Raw genomic sequence first — 22988 nt, forward strand, 5'->3', positions numbered from 1 at the left:
AATCTATTGTCAAAGCTATACTTAGCGATTAAGTGTGCCACCTTATTGGCCGAACGGCTAATCTTTGACAATTGAAGATTGTTGATCAACTTCGAGATGCTCAACGCTTTCATCTTCAGGTCACGCATAGCAGACCTGTCATAGTCCCCCGATGCAAGAGACGCTACCACAAAAGCGCAATCAGTCTCTAAAATTACAGGATTATGAAGAGAAATACCTATGTAGAGACCGGCAATGCAAGCCCTAAGCTCCGCTTCCTCCATGCTTTGACAGGCATCAATGAAATCCCACGACCAAATTTATACTAAAAATATCAATATCTACAATACTGATTATAATGAGTATAAGAACTACGTTTTATAATGAGTGTAAAAATATTGATTTGACATTGTGAATGTTGATACTCCCTCCGTCTAGGTGAGTAAGTCATCTTAGGCTGTGCACCGTGACCAAGGAGGAGGGGAAAACGAGAGACATTAATGTTTATTTGCTAATTAAATAGTATTGCATGCAATGAACTAACCACTGCATGTCATGTTTGATAGTCTCAGGTCATTAAAAGCATGCACACCCTCATCTCTTATTGGTTGATATGTCAAGAAACAAGAAACGAGGTAGAAGTTAATGCACCGCGCCTACGTGTTTTGGGATTATTTGGTTTTCGTAAGATGACTTACACACCTAGCTATTAGAGTACCACTACCTCCCTTCTAGTTTAAAGGGCTCGACTCAAAAATTTCACCTACTCTTAGCAAGATAGTAGAGGCGGTGGAATAGTTTTTGAAGTCTGCAAAAGTACTCAACTAATGTTGTCGTTCTTCACAAAAAAATGTGTTTACCAATGCATGCATGAACACTAGTTAGTCTAACCCCCCTCTCTTCTTTAATTCTTTGCCACATCAGCATGTTTGCTATTCCCGTGTGCATGATACCAGCTAAGATACCACCATGATGGCCAGCCTTAATCATCGCATGCAATAATTTAGTGCACCTTGAAATATGAACATGTGTGGGGCGTGTATGTTTTTAATGACTTGAGACTATACCTAGCCCGGCATGCAAGATGACTTATTATGCACCGTTCCCCATACCTGCAGGAAGCCCGTTCGTCTCCAAATCTTTTCCTCTCCATGTGTGGAAACAATATGCCTGCCAAACTCTCCTTCTCCCTCCGGCGGTCCCACCACTCCACCCCGTGTGAAAAAATCTGCATGCATGACTCTCCTCCCCCCACGCTCGTCCAATCCATTGTGACCAGCAATATTTCCACCCCTTCGCTCCCCCGTAATTTACTCCAACAAATATGCCCACGTAGCTTTTACTTAACTTCAGGTGCATTGGGTCACTGACATACGGGCCCAGTAGTGTACTGGCCCACATGTTAGTGACGCAACTGGACCTGCAGTTAAGTCAGTGCAGCTCAGTCCATATCTTACGTAGGTGTGCCATTGCTCGCTATAAATACTATGCCTCCCACGACATCGCTATCTCCCCCCCCTCAAGTTCACCTTCATCGCTATCTCCTCCCCCTCCCTCTCACGTCGACCACCATGGCATCTCCCCTCCCAAGCCCTAGGAGCCCCTCGGTGCACCGCGTGGACGGTCACGCATCGCCTTTCCATTCCTCACCGCCACTAGTCAAGGAGGACGCGTCGGCGTTCCGTTCCTCGCCGCTACGCGACGCATCACCGTTCTGTTCCTCGCCGCCACTAGTCGAGGAGGACGCGTCGGTGTTCCGCTCCTCGCCGCGATGTGACGCGTCGCCGTTCCGTTCCTCGCCGCCACTAGTCGAGGAGGACGCGTCAGCATTCCGCTCCTCGCCGCGACGCGTCGAGGTGGACACATCGGCGTTCTCAATATCGCCGGCACGTGCGTCGGAGGACGCGTCGGCTCCCCACTACGAGGAGAACGCCGCGCCGCCCGCCGAGCCCCCCATCCTTGAGGAGCTTTGGAAAGAAATGGATGTCGCCTTGTGGGAGGCTTTGCCTCCAGCAGAGCGCGCCAAAATAGAGGCGGAGAAGAAGGCCGAGGAAGAGAAGCGCACCATGCAACAAGCTTTCTGGGAGATCTATGTCGCGTCCGAGAGAGTCAAGCAATTGGTTCTTTGGCAGAAGGCTCGTGCGAGGGCCGTGAGGGTGGCGGAGGACGCCCGTGCCGACGCCCTGAGTGTAGTTGGGCCCAAGCGCCTCATCTACGCTTGGCGGTACGTGGACCGGGTGCACGCTTCCAGCCAGGAGGAGTACCTGTTGGCGCCGGATCACCACACCGGTGAGATCGCGCTCGCCCGCCGGCAAGCCGCCAATCATCACCTCGCGAGTTGCGAGGCTGAGGAAGAGGCGTTGTGTCGGCGCGCTGGGAAACGGCCGCGCACCAGGGCACTCGTGGCGCGCCGCAAGCGCTCCTGCGAGCGCCGTGGCTTTTAGGAGGAGTATAATTTTTGTTTCGTAAGGCGATCTCATTAGTTTTGGGACGCAAATGATAAATCCCGAACGTTCAGGAATTTTTAGCGTCCTTAATTAAGTATGTAAAAGGGAAAGTTTGGAAACGTTGTGTATTATTACGCATTTTGCAAGTACGTGCATATAGCACAAACTTTACTATATACTATCGGACTACACGTCTCTCTCGATATATGCTTGCAGACTGTGCTACTCCCTCCGTCCAGGTCAATAAGTCATCTTTGGTTGTGCACGGTGACCAAGAAGGAGGGAAGACTTGTACACCTAGACGGAGGGAGTACTACTATTACTTATGTACGTGCAAATGCACGTTTGAACATTACGATGCGGTTTTTGTAAAAGTGGAAAAACAACACTAGTCAAGCTTGTGAAACGATTCAATGCAAAACAAATGCAAAAATGCTCGTTTGATTGTTTACTTTTAGCTTCCTTCTCTGTGGTTATTTCTCTGTGCACCGTGACCAAGGAGGAGGAGAAAACGAGAAACGTTAATGTTTATTTGCTAATTAATAGTATTGCATGCAATGAACTAACCACTGCATGTCGTGTTTGATATCTCAAGTCATTAAAAGCATGCACACTCTTTATCTCTTATTGGTTGATATGTCAAGAAACAAGAAACGAGGTAGAAGTTAATGCACCGCGCCTAAGTGTTTTCGGATTATTTGGTTTTCGTAAGATGACTTACACACCTAGATGCACCGCGCCTAAGTGTTTTGAGTAACATTTTATCAGTTAAATCTTTGGTCAAAATTTAGCACAAATTACAATGGTGAGGAATAAACCAGGACGGAGTAGTAGTTTAGAAGCCCAAATAAATGAGTGAGGCGCCTTATTGTTACTCTCCACTGTGACTAGTCTTGTGGGAAAAGCTGGGGAAGCCGCCAAAAGAACTGGCCCTAGGAGTAGTAGCTAGGGATCGAGCGTGGGAGATGAACCGGAGAAAGTAAATGCAGAGAGATGAAATGCAAAAAAGACGGAGGGATGTGATGGTTGCTTGTCCGTTTATTTTACCAGGCCATTTATTACTGGGAGTGGTTGGGTTTTGTGATATGACGGCTTTACTGCCGCGCCACGAGCGGGGTGAGAGGTGAGACTCCCGTGCAGCGCCGCCCTCTACACTTGTACTACATCGGTCGTGGTTTATTAGTCCCCCATTGAATTTGACTGAAGATTTAACTGACAAAATGTTAGTGCATGTCAACAAAAACTATATCGTTGGATTCGTATTTGAACATAGTTTTGAATGATATAATTTTAGGTGACATGCATCAGTATTTATCGTACTATATATAATGTTAGTTCAATTTTTGGTCGTACTAATCTATAGTAGTAAGGTGCCCGTGCGTTGCACCGAAGAGTGAAATGCATTGATCGGGGAGTTGTTTATTTTGACAAAGGATGTGGGGGTCATCTCATGTGTAACGGGTATCGATAGGTTTCTTCGGATATTATCTCATCTCTAGAGCTCACAAACATCCGGGTGAAATAGATAAAAAGGTATCTTTTGCAAACAAAAGCGTTCAACTGTTCAACCTGCATCCAAAACTTGTGAAGAAATAACACTTATTGTGCTTTGCAAGAAATGATCTTTAAGAATTAGTTTTTGAGTATCGATTGTTATACATGTTGGCTACAGATGACATGGCACTTTCTTATAGTCAACAGTTGGCTATACTATTAAGTAATATTAACCATGCCCTTATACACCTAGACGGAGGGATTAAATCAGGATGACTTGCAAGGGGGCAGAGGAGATGTAAGAAATGGTTCATCGTAAGTCTTTCACCAGTACTGTAGTAAAAATTCATACATGGAAGATTCTAGACTAAACCATAAACGGATACACTTTTATTCATGCGCGATACTCCAATAGAGCAAGATCCTGCATGGAAGTCTCCACATGCTTAGACAGCGGATTACATTGAGCGAAGACTAATGATCAACATTTAACTTGATAATGCGTATTTTTTTAGAAGAACAGGGAGGCTCCTCCCCGGTTCCATTATCAAATGAAACCCAAAGTGTCTTACATCAGCTCACTGAGAGGAGCAGTTCAAAGGAAGGACTGCGGCGAAAGCCACTCAAGTTTAACGACAAGCTTACAGAATCAAAAGCGGCAAAGGCACGGGCCATAAGCGCCCACACACACACTACATGTTTTCTAAGTGCACTTGATAATGCGTATGTCCAGGTGAACCTCCTTGGAGTCCCCGTGCACCGAGTCGGCGGGTAAAGGATAGAACAGATGCCATGGGTTTTCCAAGTCCACATTGGCGGGATAGTCCCAGCTCCTCAGATTCCAAGTCTGTCCGATGAGGCCGGTTTCGCCGCCCACGTGACCCGGAGGGGTAGTAACATTGACCTTGCACCCGTACATCTGCCTCGTGTCAGTGTCAGCGTCAGCAGCGATGCCCCTGACACATGCTACAAAGACGGGGCGGTGACCTGCGCAGGCCTCGCCGGTGCCCACGATCAAGAGGAAGACACTGTCGTCCTCCTCCGAGACTAGCAGGCGGTGGTGATCCTCCAGCGACTCCGGCATGGTGAACCGGTAGCACGTGTCGTACTTGATGTTCTCCGCCAAGGGCCAGCAGTGACCGCTGCATGGATCCGTCAGGTGATGCACCATGTCCGTCGGTGAGCCAAAAAACGGCATCAGGCACTCATAGCAGTGGACGAAGGGCTCCTTGGAGGCATCGACCAGGCCATTCATGAAACGGGAGTGGTTGTAGGGGACGTTGCGCCAGTTGAATATGTGAGCAAGTTACTACGAGATTTAATCCGAATAAGCACAAAATAAATCATGACGGCTATAACAGAGATGACACTAATCATGTGGACTAGCATAGTAGTAGGATACAGAGTAGAAACATGAATTCTACCACGATTTCGAACATGAAGGACAGAAACACATACGGTGCAACGGGAGCAGCACCGTTGGCATTGAGGTTGTCGCCCATGTCGTTGAGGAAGAGGTTGCCGAGGTCGGGGAAGAAGTCGTCGTCGGTGAAGTCGTGGCTGCCAGCAGTCGCGAGAGTGCGCTTCCCAGATTTCAACAGCGCCCGCTGAATGGAGCGCAGGAGGCAGTGGCTGTAGGGGACATTGCGGCTGCCGAATGGAGCGCAGGAGTAGCACACGAAGCAGTAGATGGTGTCCTTACTAGTACTCCCTAGTCTCTATCTATCTATATCTATATATATCTACTCTTATAGAAAACCGAGTTGGTGATGATGGTTTGCCTGCCATCTTGTAATATAGACCGTCCGATCTATATCTGACAGATATAAAGCCAACTATGACAATTTTACAAAAGATACCCGCACCTCTCTCCACATTTACAGATAAGGCCTTACCTCGTGCTCCTCCCTATGTCTCTATCTCTACAAGTACTTTTTTATAACAAATCGAATAGTGTTGCGCCGTCCGCTGCACGCCCGGCTGAACACGCCTCCTCGCCTCCATCATCACCAACTGAGTCTTTTATAGGAGTAGGAGTAGAGAAAAAACTGAGTTGGTGATGATGGTGTGCCGTGCAATGCACGGGCATCTTGCTATTTTTTGCATATAAGTCCAAACACCACGTAGACATGGTCTTTGAGCACGGTTCATAGTCGTTCCACGATCGAGCATCGAAGTTTGTAACTATTTTAGATTAGAATATACTACTCCTCCGGTGCTAGTAGTAGAGCAGAGTCCTACTCTACTATTCTACTCTAGCAAGCTAGGGCATAGTACTGTAGGTACTGTAGGGAGTACCAGTACTGTGATCACTCAAGAAAGTTGTCTGGCATCGATATGACCCTACGCTGCTGGTATGTGTCTCGTAAGTCAAGCGGCATGCTGTACTCATCATCACCTGTCCACTTCCCGCAGCACATATTCGCTTCTCCATCTTTGTCCGCGCATAATCTCGTCCAAGCTTCCATCCCCGCTAAGGTGCCTCCCCCCCCCCTCGTCCGAAACCCAAGCACTAACAATGGCAGAACCGAGCAGCGTCCACCGCAAGAGTGGCTAGAATTCGCTCCCCACAAAGGTAATCAAGCTCATTGTTTCGCGTGTGGACAATCTTAGTACCATGCCGCTCACCACGTGCTCGTCGGGGCTGTACCTTTTACTCAAAGCCCTCAGGCCGGAGCTTTTTAAGCTAGCTCCTTGCTTGCTAATGCCACCTGATCTTCAGAAACGGCATGTCACGCAGCATGACGATCGTGGGGTGGCGAGCATCAACCCCCTTCACTGCGATCCGATCCCCATCAGCCTCAGCTACATTAACAGTATGTACTGGGTCGGCATGAACACGTCTTGGATGGTGCTCATCAACGGTCGCGGCAGCTGGATGCTCGTGGAGGTCTACACCCGACGATTGATCCCCCTTCCTTCGATTAACACTGCACTGCTTTGGCACCGCGGCCCAGAATACTCGGAATCTTACAGTAGCCAACATGATACAAGTTTGATTTGCTCAAGGTTGTAATCTGCCAAGTGCCCACAAGATCTAGGACTTATAAAGATTTCAGGCTAATTGCGTTCTTCAACAGCGGTCTCGCCTATCTGACAGGTCACTGTGGTAAGTGGATAAATCTGCACGTCCATCATAGGATCATACATCCTCCATGGTTCTTCATTTACGTTGTCGACTCCTTCTATGGCTGGACGTATTGCTGGCCTACTCCAGTCATCGCTACAAACGGCTGTTACAGCAGTATGTTACTTTCCTATGATATCATGATGGCTTGCTTATATTATTGTCAACATTTACTAAAAAAATATTCATGCTCATAACATGGTGTTCTTAAGATTGACTAAATCAAGAGCCCTTTTTTATTTGACTCCAACTTGATATGATGTTGTAGGCCGCCTGGTGTCCCTACCCTTCCTAATCCCAGAACCTTTCAAAGAAAAGCGGCATGGCAGTTGCAGGTGGTTCCTGGCTCGATCAGACGACGGCGAAAGATTGATGATCGTTCGCACGTACCGGACGTGTTGTTTCGCGGAATACAATCACAGTCACTGCAAGGTCTTCGAGCAGGATCCCAGCTTCTCTGGGCCTTCAGGAATTTTTGACTGGAGGCTGGTAAGTAGCCTTGGCACACGCTCTCGGTTTGTCGGACTGAATTATCCGATTAGCCAGGAGATAACCGACGGCAAGGATCATGATGGCAGCGCGGTTTCGTTCATCAGGCAAAACTGTGTGTACACAGCGTACCATGCGTCTCTGCATGCACCATACCCTGATATGTGCCGCCACGCTCTGCAGCCCAAAGTAGGAGAGAGGGTCGCAAGTATCAGACTTCGACCTGCTGGCTGGAGTTTCCCCCGTCAGGCACCCATCTGGTTCAAGCCGTCAGCCAATCTCCACAGCTTAATAAATAGTAACGTCTAACTGAGCCAGTTAGTTAGATGCGTACACTTGGTGTAGTAGGATCTTTATTTAGTTTGATGCATACACTTGTTCTTTTTTGGTAGCCCTTTTGTAATGATGGCTGATGTTTGGTTTGGAAGAGAGAGCTGCGTCTTCACTCTTCTGGCCTGCTTACTGCTTCTGTTGCACCCCCAGCCCTGGTTGCTGCTGCTGCTGTTTTCAATGTACAATCAGTAGTATATTTCGTCTGTTGGTTGAATATAAATGTGTTGTTAGAACGACAAACACAATGTTTTGGAAGTCGTTGCACGGTTCGATCCTTTAGTGCCCCGTACCGTACGTAGCTCATACTATTTTTCGTACGGAACACATTTTCCACTTGTTGATAACATGCAGCCCACTGATGAAGGCCCAATAGAGAAGCCCATAATTAACTGGAAGGGACGCTCTCACATGAATCCGGCCCAGGTACATGCTCATGGTCCCCTAAACATAAATAAGTAAATAAATAAATAAAGCTAAATGCTCATGCACCAGTTCTTTGGGAAAATAGGTAGCCCAGTATTTCTTTTTGAAGAATACCCAAGCTAGGCCTATTTGTTTTCTCCGAATTACTGGGCTGCAAATCTTTCAAGACGAGCAAATGGGATATTAGTTTTTTTTGAATTTTGTTCTTCACTGATATCTTATACGTATTTCATTGGATTTAACATGACATAGTACTAACTTATTTTCAAATTTGTTTTAGTATGGCTATTAATTCTTGGATTAAGAATATTCCGTTCCCCAGCAAAAAATTCCCACATATTTAGTTAATTTTTTTACCCTGGTACTGACCAGAAAATGGCCGGCAATTCTAAAAATGGAAAATGGGCTGCAATAAATTCCATATGAATTAGAAAATGAGTAAAAGTTATAAAAATAATAGCAAATGGGCTGTACACGCCACAGATTTCGAGGGTGACTTGTTTAGGCAAGGCTTTGTCAGTGAACACATGATTCTAGCCGCCATGCTTCTTCAATCTCTTATCTTCCTGCTCCAGCCGCCTAAACTAGCGCCGGCAGGACTGCCTGCTCCCTCCTCTTGTGGCCCGCTGTGATGCCGCACAGGCTTCCCCTGTCCACCCTACTCCCTCTACTGGCCAGGCCGCACGCAATCAACTGCCTCCTTATTACATGAAAAAAATGATTCCTCCCACTGACATCTGGGGCGCACCGGTTGGGAGGCTGACATGTGGGCCTACTACGTTGATGCATATGCAGGTCTTGTCAACTTAGTCGACAAACGATTCTAGCAGCAGTAACCGTTGGATTTGAATCGAACGGTCCTGCTGCTTCTTCAATCGCTACTCTTCTTGCACCAGCCGCCCAAACCAGCGCCGGGGAGACCGCCTGCTCCTGCCTCCAGTGGCCGGCTGTGCTGCCGTTGAGGCCTCATCGCCCCCTACTACTCGCACCGCTAGCCAGGCCCTGCGGCGACGACAGCCTCACACCGCAGCCGAACCAATGAACCCTCGTACTCCTCTCCGCGTGGGAATCCACTGCCGCGTCTTCCCCGGCTCCGCGTCGTCCCCTTCCTAGGCCTCGTCGTCGTCCACCGCCTTGGTGCTCTCGGCGCAGCATGGTCAATGTGGTCAACAACATTCCATCGGGAGAGTACTGTACGTGTAGAGGCTGATAGCTGGGTCCATGGCCACAGCCCAGTTTTTTTGTGATTTGCCAAGTAAGTTGCTTTGTCAGGCCTGTTGGGCTGCAAATCTTTCAAGACGAGGAGAGCTTTCATTCGGCTGGCCGAGAAAATGGCCCATCAGTAATGAGAAATGGGTTGTACATTTTTAAAACACATCAAACCGGCAATTAGTTTCAAATATCTTTTTTTCATTTCGAGATTTTATATTGATATACATTTATTTTTAAATCAGTTTGAATGTGAGTCGGAATTTCGGGATTAAAAACAGTTTGGACCACACCGAAATATGCAAAATTTCGTATAAGTTTTTAACCGTGGCCACAATATGGGCTGTAATGCTAACAAAAAGAATATGGGCTCCAAAAAAACCTTAAGAATTAGCAAATGGGCTGTAAATTATTAAAAATAATGGTAGATGGATTGTATGCTGTTTTCCAAAGATTTGAGGCTTTCCTAAAAAAAAGTTTGACGCAGAAGCAGTGACTGTTGGATGGCCATCCAACGGCCGTCGTGCTTCTTCAATCTCTGCTCTTCCTGCTCCAGCTGCTCAAACAAGGGCCGGTGGGACTGCCTGCTCCCTCCTCCCTGCGGCCGACTCTGACAGCTCGGACCCACCAGTTATATATTTGTATGCAAGGAAGTGCCTCCTAATTACGCACAAAAAAATGAATACTCCCCCTGTTAGCTGGGACCCAGTATAGTGGCAGGCTGACTTGTAGGCCTACTAAGTTGACGGGGACGGGGGGCTTTGTCAACTTAGTCAATATGCACGATTCTAGCTCCAGTGACCGTACGATGTCCATCCAACGGCCGTAGTGCTTCTTCAACCTCTGGTCTTCTTGCTCTAGCCGCCCAAACCAGCGCCGGTCGTGCCTCCTGCTCCTGCCTCCCGTGGTCGGCTACGATGCAGCGGAGGCCTCACCGCCCCTACTACTCCCACCGCTGGCTAGGCCATCCCTCTACTCACCCACACCCCCTGTTATTCTGCGGCGACGGCAGCCTCACACCGCAGCGAACCAGTGAACCCTCGTACTCCTCTACGCATGGGCATCCACTGCCGCGTCTTCCCCGGCTCCGCGTCATCCCCTTCCTAGGCATCGCCGTCGTCCACTGCCCTGGTGCTCTCGGCGCGGCATGGTCAACATGGTCAAGGAACGGCTTCCATCGGACGTGGACTGTACGTGGAAAAGCTGATAGTTGGGTCCACGGCCGCAGCAAGAAAGTGCCTCCTTATTACGCGCAAAATAATTATTCCTCCACCTGACAGCGGGGACCCACCGGACGGGCCACCATATTTCGCGAAAAAAACGTTTCCCCCCTAACTGCTGGGACCCACCAGCTACACCTTCACACGCAAGGAAGTGCGTCCGGGCAAAAAATACAAAACGATTCGCCCCCCTCACTGCCTGGACCCACCAGCTACATCTTTGCGCGCAAGGAAGTGCGTCCGGGCAAAAAAAACAAAACAATTCACCCCCCTGACTGCTAGGACCCACCAGCTACATCTTCGCAGGCAAGGAAGTGCCTGACAGTTGGGACCCACCTGGTCGAAGTGTACGTAGCATTGTCATTCTGGTCGCGAACGTGTACGTACAAACTGGTCAATGTAGAGGCGTGCACGTGTCGTAGATGTAGAGGCGCGCACGTGTCGTAGTAGAGGCGTGCACGTAGCATGTATACGTACCTACAGCGGCGAGGGTGCAAGAAAGAAAATACGGCCACGTACGTACATACGGGCAGGGTCTCGAACGCCTACTCGCTCATACGTACATGGCTGGGTCGGAATGGAGAAACAGCATCGTCATCGTGTTCATGGGGAGGCAACGGAATGCGTCGTGTTCATCGGGAGGCAACGGAACGCGTGGGAGCCAACCGGCTGGTTCGGAACAGAATGCGTGGTCGCGTTCATCGGGAGGGCTTGGATGGAACAGGCGATGGAAACGAGGCCTGGCGTACCGCACAACGGAGGAAACGGCCTTGTGTTCGACCGGCCACGTTCGAAACGGGGTCCTGTTGATCAGGAGGGGCCTGGCGTATCGCAAAACGGAGGAAACGGACCTCCTACGGTCGAAACGGGGGTCCTGTTGATCGGCAGGGTGTGGCGTACCACAAAACGAAAGAAACGGACTTGTGTTGGAGCGCTACGGTCGAAACGGGGGGGAGGGGTGTGGCGTACCGCAAAACGGGACTCCACGGGATACTGTTCATCTCCACCGTCGACCTCCTCCAGCCTCCACGGGCTACCGTCGACCTCCTCCAGCCTCCACGGGCTCCTGTTCATCTAGCCTCCACCGCGCGCTACTCCACCGGCTACTGTTCAACCACCCCTCCACGGACACCCCTCCACCGTCTACTGTTCATCCAGTCCTCCACACCACGGGGTCCTGTTCAACCACCCCTCCACGGCCACCCCTCCATCGTCTACTGTTCATCCAGCCCTCAACACCACGGGTTCCTATTCATCCAGAGGCAATGCCACCGCTCACTGTTCATCCAACCCCTCCCTCCGCAACGCTCACTGTTCATCCAATCGATCGTCTTCAGTTAGCAGCAGTAGCGAAGGAATCGCTCCATCGGGTTCAGTTAACAGCCATCGATCGATTGCTCGGGTTCAGTAACGCGTAGCCTGCAGTGCAATCGCTCGGGTTCAGTTAGAGCCCAACGCCTCACTCGGGTTCAGTTAGAGCCAACACCTCACACACACGCGCGTATGTACGAGAGAAACGCGCATCGCTCCACCCAAGACCTCCCACCGTAACCGGCAACTCCTCGAAATTTTCCTCCCCCTCGCTTCTACCATAGTTTTTTTCATCATGGACGGCCCAAATAATGTCATGCAGCTGCGTGTCCGGCCCGCCCAGGACGAAAAGCCCATTTTCTGTCATGACTTTTTTCATAGAAGTAAGAGCCCGCCACATCTATGATGATACCGGGTTTTGTCACAATTATCGTCATAGAAGTGTCATATGTATGACAGAAAAAAATTCGTTCGGCCCAAAATGTCACGGATCTGTCTTTTTTTTGTAGTGTAAGAAATGCGCTTCCCCAGAAAATGGGCTATAAGTTGTAAGAAATGAGCTGTAAATTTTTAAACCAAAGCCAACCGGCAATTGCATTAAAATATCGTTTTTTTTAGGATTTCTCTACTCTCTACTCTTATAAAAACCAAAGCCAACTGGCAATTACATTAAAATATCATCTTTTCTCCAACAAGATAAACTACTCATACAAATGCATCTTCATGTTTCGTGCAACGAACGGGCATCTTGCTAGTTAAGATTCTAAATTTCATTCATTTTTTTTGCGGAGAATTGTTTTTTGAATTTTATTTTGTTATATTTTTTGAAAACTATTTTTAACGTGACTCAAAATTTCGTGATTAAAAATTTTGACGCGTACGCAAGGCTTTGTCAACTTAGTCAACACACAGCAGTGACTGTTGGATGTCCATCCAACAACCGCCGTGCTTCTTCAATCTCTGATCTTCCTGCTCCAGCCACCCAAACCAGCGCCGGCGGGACTGCCTGCTCCCTCCTCCTGTGGCTGGTTGTGCTGCCGCAAGGCCATCCCTCCAACCACCCACACATCCTGTTATTTTCCGGCGATGTTAGCCTCACCCCGCAGCCGACCAGTCAGCGCTCATTCTCCCCTCAGCGTGGGCATCCGCTGCGGTGGCTTCGCCGGCTCCGGGTGGTTCTCTTCCTGGGCCTCGCCCTCGTCCATCGCGTTTGTGCTCTTGGCGCGGCGAGGTTAACATGGTCAACAAACAACACCCATTGGAAGAGGCTGACAGTAGGGGCCCACAGAGGAAAATGCCTCCTTATTACGCGCAAAATAATGATTCCTCCACCTGATAGCTGGAACCCACCAGAAGGGTCTCTGTATTTCGTGAAAAAAACGTTCCCCCCGCTGTCAGCTCGTACCCACCAGAAATGCCTCCTTATTACACACAAAAAAATGAATACTCCCCCTGCTAGCTGGGACTCACCTTGGTGGGAGGCTGACTTGTGGGCCTACTAAGTTTACGGGGACAGAGGGCTTTGTCAACTTAGTCAATATGAACGACTCTCGATCCAGTGACCGTACGATGTCCATCCAATGGCCGTAGTGCTTCTTCAACCTCTGGTCTTTGTGCTCCAGCCGCCCAAAGCAGCGTCGGTCGTGCCGCATGCTCCTGCCTCCCATGGCCGGCTGTGATGCCGCGGAGGGCTCACCGCCCACTACTACTCCCACCGCTGGCCAGGCCATCCCTCTACTCACCCACACCCCCTATTATTCTACGGCGACGACAGCCTCACCCTCGTACTCCTCTTCGCATGGGCATCCACTGCTGCGTCTTCCCCGGCTCCGCATCGTCCCCTTCCTAGGCCTCGCCGTCGTCCATCGCCGTGGTGCTCTCGGCGCGGCGTGGTCAATGTGGTCAACGACCGACTTCCATCGGAAGAGTACTATGCTTGGAGAGGCTGACAGTTGGGTCCACGGCGGCCGCAAGGAAGTGCCTCCTTATTACGCGCAAAATAATTATTCCTCCACCTGACAGCTGGGAACCACCAGACGGGCCACCGTATTTCGTGAAAAAAACGTTTCCCCCTGACTGCTGGGACCCACCAGCTACACCTTCGCATGCAAGGAAGTGCGTCGGGGCAAAAAAACGATTCGCCCCCCTGACTGCTGGGACCCACCAGCTACATCTTCGCACGCAAGGAAGTGCATCTGCGCAAAAAAATGATTCGCCCCCCTGACTGCTGGGACCCTTCAGCCACATCTTCGTAGGCAAGGAAGTGCCTGACAGTAGGGACCCACCTGGTCGAAGCGTACGTAGCATTGTCATTCTGGTCGCGAATGCGTACGTACATACTGGTCGATATAGAGGCACGCACGTGTCGTAGTAGAGGCGTGCACGTGTCGTAGTAGAGGCGCGCACATAGCATGTACACATACGTACAACGGCGAGGGTGCAAGAAAGAAAATACGGCCATGTACGTACATACGGGCAGGGTCTCGAACGCCTACTCGCGCATACGTACATGGCTAGGTCGGAACGGAGAAACAGCGTCGTCGTCATGTTCATGGGGAGCCAACCGGCTGAGTCGGAACAGAATGTGTGGTCATGTTCATCGGGAGGGCTTGGACGGAACAGGCGATGGAAACGAGGCCTGGCGTACCGCACAACGGAGGAAACGGCCTTGTGTTCGACCGGCCACGTTCGAAACGGGATCCTGTTGATCGGGAGGGGCCTGGTGTATCACAAAACGGAGGAAACGGACCTCCTATGGTCGAAACGGGGGTCCTGTTAATCGGGAGGGGTGTGGCGTACCGTAAAACGGACAAAACGGACCTCCTACGGTCGAAACGGGGGTCCTGTTGATCCGGAGGGGTGTGGCATACCGCAAAACGGACGAAACGGACTTTTGTTGGAGCGCTACAGTCGAAAAGGGGGTCGTGTTCATCGGGAGGGGTGTGGCGTACCGCAAAACGGGACTCCACGGGATACTGTTCATCTCCACCGTCGACCTCCTCCAGCCTCCATGGGCTCCTGTTCATCCAGCCTCCACCGCGCTCTACTCCAACGGCTACTGTTCAACCACCCCTCCACCTTCTACTGTTCATCCAGCCCTCCACACCACGGGGTCCTGTTCAACCACCGCTCCACGGCCACCCCTCCGCCGTTTACTGTTCATCCAGCCCTCCACACCACGGGGTCCTGTTCATCCAGAGGTAACGCCACCGCTCACTGTTCATCCAACCCCCCCCTCCCCCGCAACGCTCACTGTTCATCCAATCGATCGGCTTCAGTTAGCAGCAGTAGCGAAGGAATCGCTCCATTGGGTTTAGTTAACAGCCATCGATCGATCGCTCGGGTTCAGTAACGCGTAGCCTGTAGTACAATCGCTTAGGTTCATTTAGAGCCCAACGCCTCGCTCGGGTTCAGTTAGAGCCAATGCCTCGCACACACGCGCGTACGTGTATAAGAGAAACGCGCATCGCTCGGCCCTTGACCTCCCACCGTAACCGGCAACTCCTTGAAATTTTCCTCCCCCTCACTTCTACCACGGTTTTTTCCGTGATGGACGGCCCAAAGAATGTCATGCAGCTGCGTCTCCGGCCCGCCCAGGACGAAAAGCCCATTTTCTATGATGATTTTTTGTCATAGAAGTAGGAGCCCACCACATGTATGATGATACCGGATTTTGTCACAATTATCATCACAGAAGTGTCATATGTACGACAGGAAAAAAATTCGTTCGGCCCAAAATGTCACGGATGTTTCTTTTTTTTTGTAGTGAACCTTGGATTAATTTGTGTAGGCATTTATTTTGGTGGGTTTAGATTATATTTTCCTAGCATTTGGCCCACAACTACTCCAAACACCATTGCAACCCCCGCACCTCCCCCAATTGATTTCCCTGTAGCTCGGTCATCGCTCTCTCGCACTTCCATTCTCGCCTTCAACGTCGCACCATGGTAATATTGCAAAAAACTTTGTTGTTCTCTTTAGCTATTACAAATAAGCTACAAAACTACACACCAATAGTCCACCTGGAATGGAACAAATTTCGACCCACAAATTAAAGTGCTACAAACTACACACCGAGAGGCCCACCTGTCATGAAACAAATTTGGACCCATATACAAATTAAAAAATAAAGAAAGAGGATCGACCATGCGACCAGGGTCTTCAAGCCGCACGTCAATAGGCAACATATGTAGAAAAAGAATGTTTGTTGTACCCCCCCCCTTTGTTCATATTATGTTTTTATATTACCACGACCTGTTTAAAGGATAACATGTAATATTATTTTTAGTACATTAGTGGGACCGGCTCATTAGCACGTACTATTCGCCTTCACTTACTGGTGGGTTCCATGTGTGCTCTCTCTCTCTCTCTCTCCCCTCCCCTTCCGCGTTTAGATGCACGGGCAAACATGAAGAACTCGCGGGCGATGTTGCCGTTGGCCATATCTGGATGCGTTCACAAGTTACGGCACCAGTTTCACGTACTAGTAGTACTAGTCAATGTGTATGTGCAATGCACATTAATTTGGAAGTATATTAAGTGCATGCGGATATTAAGTAGGATATTATTTGCGTGTTATTATGTGATTAGCACTATTTTGGCATGAAATTAACTGCACGCCAAACGTGTTGAGCGCTCAACATTGAAGCGGTCTAGGTCGTTGGATGAGAAGGAATGCATGTGGCTTGATGATGTTTTATATTTAATTTGATACGGCTCTAGCAGAACATTCAATCGATCAAACCATAGATTTCATTCAGTCTGACTCCGACTTTACATTCATACAACGATCGATCTAAAATAAACGGAAATGATAAACATTCAGATTTTAAGCATAGCAATCCGAATGTTTTTCATGGCAAATTTAGATTATGCGTCAGCGACGTCTTGTGGTGGGAAGCAGCTCCTCTGCCGTGCTCTGTGTGTCGTCGGGCCACTGACCAACGGCGATGGCGACAGCGGTGTCTTGCGCCGTTGTTGACATACTCCTGGACGTTGTCCCTAGCTTCAAGGAAGGCCACAATGTTCTGGACTTCGATCTCCAGGAGCGAGTCAACTGGCGGGAGGAGGCAATTGGCGTTGGTGCAAGGAAGCGGTCGAGGGCGGCCATCCATGCCGCTTAGGGGGGTACTGGCACCTGCGCGTGGATAGGCGCTGGCAATGGTGCGGCGGAGACATTCGTGTGCACGAGCACCGGCACGGGCGCGCACATTAGTGCACACGCAGGCGCATGCGCTGGCAGGTGCACGGGCACCGGCACGGGCGTGCGCGTCAGTGCAGGCACAGGCACATGCGCTGGCAGGTGCATGGGCACGTGAAAGTCGGCGAGGACCTCGTGGAACCTCGTGGCATCAAGCTTGGTGACAATGTGTGGCTCAAATCCCATCAATGTCACAGGGATGGGTGCTGGCGCAGTCGGGGCGATGGGAGCCGGAATGGGAGCGTGGACAGGCATGGCGTCTTCTCGCAAGGCCGGTTCAAGCTCGTCCCAAAGCGCCTTATGTTCTTGAGACTCCAGCTAGGTGTATTCCTCAGGAAACTGGAAGACTAAGGGCAGCCATCATGATGCGGCATGGCGTACAATTAGGTCAGGCTGGTTGGAGGTAGACGACAGGAGAATCGGAGAGGAGAGAGAAGATTGTAGCGATACCGGGTAGTGCCGGTGACAGTAGAAGTGGGAGCAATTGGTACGAAGGTGGGCGGCAGAGCCTGGTCAAAAGGCTCACCTCCCGGTGAGCCTGCGTAGCGGTCTGCTCGCACGCATCCCGTCGACTCACACGCTTGCTCGGACGACACCTGCCGATGAGAAGCAGGACTCGTGGCGGCACGTAAACACCCATGGTTTCAATAGTGGAAGCGTTTGCCTTAACGTGACAGGTCTTTGTTCCAAAATACCTTGGTTCTTCATTTGTGCAACTTCTCATGAGCAGCTTGTCTCAAATTGAAGAAAAAAATTACGAAGGAATATTTGTGCCATATCACGTGACCATGCTTAGTTTCATGAATTTTTGGTCACTTTTGGATTTTCTAAAATTTAAAATCCAGGATTCAAAACAATATCGTAACCTGCATCATGCAATAAATTTTCAAGCGATAATCCATCCTGTTGTATTTCTTAAGAAAGGATTTGGTCAAACATTTTGCTTAGTTAGACTTCAGACAAGTTATATATGCAGAGTAAAAGGATAATCCCTCTATACTAGTGACATTTCCTGATATATTAACTCAAGTACTAGGCACGAACAAACGGGCTCAATTCTATGCCCATCCTGGTGCAGTAGTAGTACTAGGAAATGCAGTTGACGGGTGACCTTGGGGAGCGGCGACCGAGGGAATCGAACCGTGCTCGGCACGGTAGGTAACGTTGTCTAGTTACTAAAGCATCCCTCCATTGTTCATTGGTAGTCATTATGGACCAGGGACATGAGGGGAATTTCCTTGGGCTGGAATTCTGGCTGCCAGATATTTTGACTCAAAACGCAGAGGCTCGACTGGTTGGGGTTGGCTAATGTGCGTACCACGCACGCCACCAGAAGGACACGAGCCCTTTTTTTAGGACCAACACGAGCCAAGGTCTGGTTGGTATGTCGTTGGGTCATACCATTCGAGAATACGAAAGCAATCTTTTAAATTGTCGAACGAATATATGTGTATTACAATGCCTGTATTTTCCTTGCAAATAGTAATCTCAACGTGGTAATTGATTTATGACGATTTCTTGAATTAGAGTGAGTTTGTGATATAGTGATCTCAACGTGGATTTCACATTTCATGGTATGTTTTTCATTGCAAATTCAAATTTAAGAGATGAACAATATGGTGGTGAGAACAGTTTGTATGTATCAAGCATATGACCACACACACACACACACATACACACACACACACAACTAACACAACAACAATCCAATAAGTATAGTGCATCTATTTTTCCAAACCATGAATGTATGACACGAATTCAAAAATACTCCTTTTGTTCCTAAATATTAGTCTTTTAGAGATTTCAACAAGTGACTACACACAGAGCAAAATGAGTGAATCTACACTCTAAAATATGTCTATATACATTCGTATGTGCCAATCCATTTGAAATCTCTAAAAAGAGTAATATTTAGGAACGAAGGGAGTAAAATGTATGACATGCATGGTCCTCAATTCAATATTTAAAATGAACAGGAAACTGAAACATGAATATTAAGTCTAGTACTACAGTACATGCAAATGTTGTGTTTAGGCGGAGCTATGTAGATTGCCGGGGGTTAACTCCTCGACCTTAGATAAAATTGTGAAGCTCTGTTTTGGATTGTTTAGATTATATTTGTCCCCACACTCCCAAACACCGATTGGTTGTGCACCCCCTCCTCCACAGGACAATATCATGTGCCCCCACACCTTAGATGCTATATGCTGATACGAGTTGCTTGGAGCTTGTAGATCTAAGATATAGCAGCTCATAGCATGTCTTAATATTTTCACATGAAACCTTGGTGAGTTTGAGAATTGCACACAATTTTTACAAAAACTACTCAGATGCCCTTGGATCCCATATCCAACGACCTCGAAGCTCGTATCACCATAGCATCTAAGATGGAGGACATCATATTCTCCTGTATGTAAGAATATCATGTGCTACCACACCTTAGATGCTTTGGTGATACAAGCTCTTCGGAGACGTTGGATTTGTGACCGAACCACTCCTCACTGGTTTGAATGGTTTTTTGCAGAAAAGCCCTCAAAGAGTTCGGCCACTGCTTACAAGCACAAAGACTGCTCAGATGCCATTGGATCTCAGATCAAATGACCTCGAAGCTCGTATCACCTTAGCATCCAAGCTACAAGAGCACCTGATGTTTTCTCACACGGGAGAATATGAGGTGCTCCCGCACCGTAGATTCTATGGTGATACGAGTTCACAGAGATCTAATGGCTCACAGTAGGAGGTTTCAATGTTTTTGCAATATACGGCTGAGAGAGTTTGGGAATTGCGCATAAAGTACAAGTACTACACATGTGGCATCTGATCACAGATCATATGACCTAGATGCTTGTATCACCGTAGTGGCTAATTAAGCTATGGGGAGCACCTAATATGAGCAATGGGGAGCCATTGGATCCAAGATACAGCGGCACACACGAGGCCTGAATGTTTTATTTGCAAAAAAACCTTTGGAGTTTGGAAATTGCGCATAATTACAGACTACTCCAAGCCATTGGATCTCACTTCCAACAATGTAAAAACTCGTATCACCGTAGCATCTAAGCTGCGGGGTGGATGTGATATTCTATGCTGCTGTCTTTTTTGTTCGTAAATTTGCGAAATACGTGTAACTCGTGCCGTTACTTGTCTAACCGTGCAAAGTGTTTGTTCAAAAAAAACCATCCTACTCTAAAATATCGGAACAACACACGGGGGTCCCACTTGTCATTGATCAAATTTGGACCTGAAATTAACTAATCTGAAAGACGAGATTCGAACTAGCAACCTGGACTACGAAGCGTAAGTCGATAACTTGAAACAACCATGGTTGTTGGCTTTGTCCCATAACTTGATTTTATATAGTATTACGTTGAGTAGAGTAGAGTAGAGAGAGTGCCTCGTCAACACGTGCATGACCGCTGACTCACTTACTTGTGGGTCCCAGGTCTGTGATCTCTCTCTCCTCTCCATCGTCTAACCTTTAGACGCACGGGCACACACGAAGAGCGGCGCTAGCTTGCCGTGGTGTTATTATAACTAAAAAAATCTTGGAAAATAGGAGAATCGCCTAGAAAAAGAGACATTGTGGCTGGTCGAGACGGAGCTAACCACACCTATCCTCCGTACCACGTTAGCATCATGAAGTTGCGTGGCTAGTGGGGTGTTTTCGACCGACTGGCTGGGTCCCGAGGTCGAACTATAGGTACTACATCTGATACAGTATATTTTTACACACACATTTTTCCTCCATGCCGAGACGTGGCAGACCATACCGCGCGGTTTTGGGGTCCTCCTGGGTGGTGAACGCATATATTCTTCCTTGCCGAGACATGGGACACCCTACCGCACGTTTTCTGGGTCCTCCTCGGTCGTAGCGCCGAAGCAACTAAATGAGTCATCAAATCACGAAAGACCACCTTTCCACCTGAGTACATCAGTGAAGCACGGTGGCTAGCTAGTTGGGCTAGTGCGACCGATTAGCTAAGCCGCCGCCACATTTGTTTTTTCACCCTTTTTTATCTCCTTGCTGGCACGTAAATTTAAATATCCACCGCGGTGTTGCTCTGGTGTTCGGGTGCAGCAGGATTTTTAATTTTTTGATTGACGGGAGCAGTCGCGGCAGGATTTTTAATTTTTTTGATTAATGGGAGCAGGCACGGTAGCAATTAGTCATGATGACTCCGCCTATAAAACCCACTGCTCCCTGATGTGAGAAGTCACCGACAAGTGTTTTCCCATGGTGAAAACCAAAAGATTCCCCGCTCCTCGGCTGGCTCCCTCAGCCTTCCCGTAGATTGCATTGCCTTTCAGCCGTTTCGCCCCTTTGCTTCCTCTCCCTGTTGCTTCTACCTGGTGCCATGGCAGCACAACAGATCACGGAGTCTGAGGTGAGGCATCTGACACAAGAGCTCTAGGACAAGGATGCGGAGCTCAGGGCCAAAGAAATGGAGCTCCGTGAGCTCAAGGAGGAGAGGAGTGCCATGCTCCTCCGTTATGTGCGGGAGTTCACGGAGCTTCAAAAGCGGCAGGCGTCCACCACAAAGATGCTCGAGGCGTCGACGACATTGCTGCAGAAAGCGGGAGATACGATAGGCCGTTAGGGGAGCCGGGTGGAGCGCGGGCGGGCCGGTCGTGACGAGGTCTAGGATCACCTCAGCCACTTGGTGGACCAAGTTGCTGCGCACGTGTTGCAGCTGCGCGATGCCTACCATCATGCCAGCGCGACCATGCTGGCCGTCGGGCTAAACCCATTCGACCACCCTGTCGACTTCAATGAGCTACGGCTTCCTGACCTGGTCTCCTTCTTCACCTATATCTCCGAGGAGCTGAGCCATCTCTGTGCGATGGTGGGGGCGGAGCTGGACAAGGAGGGGTTGCAGGTTGCTGTCGCTGTTGCCGGGCGAATCCTCTCAGGGCTTCCTCACCGGAATCCATTCATGCCATTGGACACCGTCTTTGGCGAGCTGGCTCCTGTCGACCGGGAGCGGGCTCTGCGGGCGGTTGCACCCCGCATCACCAACGTCGTGCACCTTGAGTAGAGGGCCTTCGGTGGTGTTTAGGTGCCCTCTGCATGGGCATGTCCATGTCTCGGTGCAACATGACCGTTGGATCAAACTCAGACGATGCAGATAAGTCACTATAGCACAAAGCATGTGGGTGTGTTTGGTTGCATTCTCATCTCAATATAGTTGTTCCCTCTTCGTGTATTTGTGTTAACCTACTAGTGTGGACTCATGCACCCTTCATGAACTCTGCCAAACACCCAAAAGTGAGTCAAGAAGGGAACTTCTGCTCCCATCCCATGCACCCTTCATACACCCTTCCTAACACTAATTCGTGCTTCTTATGGTTCATGTTTCGTGGAGTATTGTAGTACCGTACTCTCCATGCATTGTAGACCTAGTTCTGTTAACATTGATCTCACTGTTCATTCTCGGCCGGGCAGTCGAAAAAGCGGTACTATGTTACTACATTACTGTTCATATAGTTGACATGCACACAACATTATTTGTTATCGTCATATCTTACTACACTAGCAACAAGATTATGTAGTACTGACGTATGAACCACTACACATGCCTAGTAGTAGGAGCACTGTGTATGTTCACGTGGCTCCCGTGTTTCGCACTCCGTCGTAAGAGTGCAAACGCTTGTTGTAATCATTTTTTTTCTTCAGAAAAATAGTGGACACGCTCTACCGTGTGGATCCTCCTCGACGGTCGTCGAGAACCTTGCTACTCACTTTCGCCGACGTGTGG

Source organism: Triticum aestivum, chromosome 2B (genome assembly GCF_018294505.1).
Source record: "Triticum aestivum cultivar Chinese Spring chromosome 2B, IWGSC CS RefSeq v2.1, whole genome shotgun sequence".
Classification (NCBI taxonomy): domain Eukaryota; kingdom Viridiplantae; phylum Streptophyta; class Magnoliopsida; order Poales; family Poaceae; genus Triticum; species Triticum aestivum.